This window comes from Cucurbita pepo, unplaced genomic scaffold, assembly GCF_057944985.1.
Source record: "Cucurbita pepo subsp. pepo isolate OVF unplaced genomic scaffold, ASM5794498v1 scafford_13, whole genome shotgun sequence".
NCBI classification, from domain to species: Eukaryota; Viridiplantae; Streptophyta; class Magnoliopsida; order Cucurbitales; family Cucurbitaceae; genus Cucurbita; species Cucurbita pepo.
The window spans coordinates 62,034-66,757 of NW_028257918.1; the positions used below are offsets into that span (position 1 = coordinate 62,034).

General features: G+C 41.6%; 1 non-coding gene across 1 annotated transcript; it reads right to left on the reverse strand.

Moving 5' to 3' along the window:
• Positions 1 to 424: 424 nt before the first annotated feature.
• TRNAL-UAG (transfer RNA leucine (anticodon UAG)) lies at positions 425 to 504 on the reverse strand. Its single transcript has one exon. It is a non-coding gene; the product is annotated as a tRNA-Leu (tRNA).
• Between the last annotated feature and the right edge of the window lie 4,220 nt (positions 505 to 4,724).

Below are 4,724 nucleotides of genomic sequence, written 5' to 3' on the forward strand. Positions count from 1 at the left end.
CGATGAGATGCAACAATGTTGTGTCGCACATGATTAAACATGCACGCATAGACGGCGTGTGTGGTCAAACAAGTTTTAATTCCACATTATGGATGTTTCAATGCGGAAGAAAACTCTGCCTAAGGTATAACAAAGCCATAAAGTCGAGTGAAAAATGTGAATAGAGATTGAGTACTCCTTTAGATTTGTCGTGAGCATGACAAGATCACGAGACACTGGTTGGAGTTGGGTTAGAATCTCTTCATAATAGACGAGTTTTAAAACCATACCCTTTTAAACTAGAGCCCAAATAGGGCATCTTAAACCACTCGACTAAACTGTACGACAGATGTGCCTTGACAAACCAAGATAGTCAAGCTATCTCTAGACATGAGATTGCAATACGATGCATGGGTCGGACGATGAGATTGAAAAAGTATGATTATGACAGCTGTGGGATTTAAACCCACGCCCTTTCGGACCAGAGCCTAAATCTGGCGCCTTAGACCACTCGACCAAACTGTCCCAACGAATGTGTCTAGAAAAACTAAGATGATCGAGTATCTCAAGACATGAGATTGCATCACGATACATGGATCGTGTTGTTGGGAACCGAGATAACGATGAGATGCAACATTGTTATGTCGCACATGATAGAACATGCACGCATAGGCGGCGTGTGTGGTCAAACAAGTTTTGATTCCACATAAGTGATGTTTCAACGTTGAAGGAAAACCTTGCCTATGGTATAACAAAGCCACAAAGCCGAGGTGAAAAATGTGAATGGAGATTGTGTACCCCATAAGGTTTTTGGCGAGCGTGTCAAGATCACGAAGCCGCACATTTGAAGAAGTATGACCGTTACACGATGCACTGGTCGGAGTAGGGCTAGACTCTCTCTATAGTAGACGCATTTTAAAATCATGAGGTTTTTATAATATGTGCTAGCAGCGGGCTTGAAGGTTTACAAAAAATGAAAATAAATGACAGCTGTGGGACCACGCCCCTTCAAACCAAAGCCTAAATCTGGCACCTTAGACCACTTGGCCAAACTGTCCCGAGGGATGTCTCTACACAACCAAGATGGTCAAGCTATCTCGAGAAGCTATCTCGAGACTTGAGATTGCATCACGATGCATGGGACGTGTTGTGAGGAACCGAGATGACGATGAGATGCAACGTTGTTGTGTCGTACACAATTGAACATGCATGCATAGGCAGCGTGTATGGTGAAACAAGTTTTGATTCCACATAAGTGATGTTTGAATGTCGAAGGTAAACCTTGCCTGAGGTCCAACAAAGCCACAAAGCCACAAAGCCAGGTAAAAAATATGAATGTAGATTAAGTACCCCATAAGGTTTTTGGTGAGCGTGTCAAGATTAGAGGCCGCACATTTGAAGAAGTATGACCGTTACACGAATGCACTGGTCAAAGTAGGGCGAAACTCTCAACATAGTAGACGCATTTTAAAACCATGAGTTGGACAGCACCCATAGAGTATTTAAAAGAGTTTGGTGAAGTTCCTAATTTAAAATTCTTTTCTTGATGGGAATGTTATTTATTGTTGGTATCAAAGCCATATTTGTCTTTGAGTATGAGTATTCCTGTAAAGCCAAAAATTATACCAACCTTGTAGTTGATAGGAATGCTATTTATTGTTGGTATCAGAACCAGGTTTCAATCCTGGGACCTGTGGGTTATGGGCCCACCACACTTCCGCTGCGCCACTCCGATTTGTTAATTAATATCATTTTGATCCCTAACAGATGCTTTTAAAACCGTGAGACTCACGACGATACGTAACGGGCCAAAGTAGACAATATTTGCTGGTGGTCGACTTGGCTATTACATAACCTAAATCACCATAAGTCAATTCATTTCAAGGAATCTTATGCTTACACTCTTCATTGAGAGCGGTAGTTATCCTTCGAGAAATATACTTTGGAAGTCCTTCAATGAAGCGCATCATCCATAATTAAAGGGTACTATCATATCTTGTCATAACCTTAGTTACAATTATATCTTTGTACCATCAGAAGTAGCTAACTTTTTGCATCTTATAATCATAAGAATTCTCTCAATGTACTGCTCTTGGGATAGATTTAATGTGCCAGCAGATCTATCTCGAGAAATTTTCATCCCAAGGATCTGCTTCGCTGCACCTAAATCTTTCATCTCAAATACTGAAGACAAGCTTGCCTTCAGGTGCTTTCTCTCCCTCATACTAGATCCAGCAATTAGTATATCATCCACATACAGGAGTAGAAACACATAAGAATCAGTGTATTTCTTGAGGTAGCAACACTGATCCTTTTCACTTCTGTGGAAACCACTCTTGCTCATGAAGGAGTCAAACTTCTTGTACCATTGTCTCGGTGCTTGTTTCAGTCCATACAAGCTCTTATTGAGCTTACACACCATGTGCTCCTTGCTTGGAGCTGCAAATCCTTCGGGTTGTTGCATATAGATCTCCTCATCTAGATCTCCATGTAAAAATGCCGTTTTTACATCCATTTGCTCAAGGTGCAAATTCTCCGATGCAACAATACTCAGTAGAATTCGGATAGTAGTTAATTTCACAACTGGAGAAAAGATCTCAGCATAATCAATGCCTTTTCTTTGTGAATATCCTTTAACTACTAACCGAGCCTTAAACCTCCTTCTGCCATCTGGTTCAACCTTGATTTTGAACACCCATTTGTTCAACAGAGCTCTCTTTCCTGTAGGCAACTCAGTCAGCACCCACGTATTATTCCTTTCAAGTGAGCTCATCTCATCATCCATGGCTTGCTCCCACTTGGTTGAATCTTCCACTTGTAGGGCCTCATCAAAGGACTCTGGTTCTCCTTCGTCAGTCAACAACAGATAGTGTAATGAGGTTGAATATCTGTCTGGTGCTCTGGTAGTTCTGGATGATCTTCTCAACACCTGTTCAGGTGCAACTTGCTCCACGTCTGGTTCTTCAGCAATAGGATCAGGAGTTTCTTGAGCTTCTGTTGTACCATCACTGCGTGAATTTTCTTGCCACTCAAGTTCAACTCCCACTTGCTTCGTAGTCTCAGAGTTTATCTTCTCTCTGTCCTTGTACATGACATTTTCATCAAAGGTCACATCACAGTGTCTTAGGATCTTCCTATTTTTCTCATCCCAAAACCTGTACCCGAACATGTTAGAGCCATAGCCTATGAAGTAGCATTTCACAGCCTTAGCATCAAGCTTATCTCTCTTCTTTGGATCAACATGAACATACGCAGTACAACCAAAGGTTCTCAAGTGAGAGTACTTGAGTTCTTTTCCTGTCCATACTTCTTCGGGCAATTTGAACTTCAAGGGTACTAACGGCCCTCTATTAATCAAATATGCTGCTGTGTTCACAGCATCAGCCCAGAATGTCTTTGGCAATCCAGAATGAATCCTCATGCTTCTTGCTCTCTCATTCAATGTTCTGTTCATCCTTTCTGCAATACCATTTTGTCTTGCTTTACCGGGAATTGTTCTTATTAATCTAATTCTCTCAGCTGCACAAAATGTTATAAACTCTGATTTGTTGTACTCTCCTCCATTATCAGACCTCAAGCATTTGATCTTCAAGCCGGTCTGATTTTCAACTTCAGCTTTCCACTTCTTGAAGGTGGTAAACACATCTGACTTGTGTTTCAGAAAGTAAACTCATACCTTCCTACTGAAGACATCGATGAAGGTAACGTAGTACCTTGATCCACCAAGTGATGAGACTGGAGATGGTCCCCAAACGTCTGTATGGACCATTTCCAATCGTACTTTCTTCGGTTCTCTGGCAGCCTTTGTGAAACTAACTCGTTTCTGTTTGCCCATAACGCAGCTCTCACAAAGACCCATATCAACAGATTTTAAGCCTTCTAAAGCTCCTTTCGCAGTCAGCATCTTCATTCCTTTAACGCTCATATGTCCAAGTCTATTGTGCCATAGACTTGAATTGGAAGCACTCTCAGCAGCAGCAGTCATGTTTATACACTCTGCAGTAGTGTATAAGGTTCCGGATTTTGTGCCACGCGCAACAACCATGGCGCTCTTCACAATTTTCCAGGAACTCTTTCCAAACTCTGCTGCATAGCCTGTGCTATCCAACTGACCAATAGAGATCAGGTTCTTCTTGAGACCAGGAATGTATCTGACATCTTGTAATGTCCATTGATTTCCTGCTGGAGTTTGAATGGAGACATCTCCCTTTCCTTCAATCTCCAAGGTTTTGTTGTCGGCAAGATACACCTTCCCGAAATTTCCTGATTTGAAATTTCGAAACAATTCCTTACTTGGAGACGAATGGAACGATGCACCTGAATCCAAAATCCAGGATTCAGCTGGGCTATCCACACTAAGGATTAAAACATCCTCAGCATCTTCTGTTGTGTATATAAAATCATCATCATCTTCAGATTTATGATTCTGCTTTTTCTTTAGTTTTGTACGATCTGTCCGAAAGTGTCCTTTTCCCCCACAGCTCCAACACGTTACGTTGGGTTTGTTTGAAGATTTTCACCGGTTCTTTGATTTTGAACGCCCATGTTTGTTTGAGCTCTTTGATTTGCTTCTTCCCCTTCGATCAACACAGAGAGCATTGCCTGATGAATCTCCAGTTTCCCGTTTGCGAATACTTTCGCTGAGAACTACATCTCGAATTTCATCAAACTTTAATTTATCAGATCCTCGGGAACTGCTGATTGCGGCAACAACAGTATCCCATGACTCGAGTAAGGATGACATC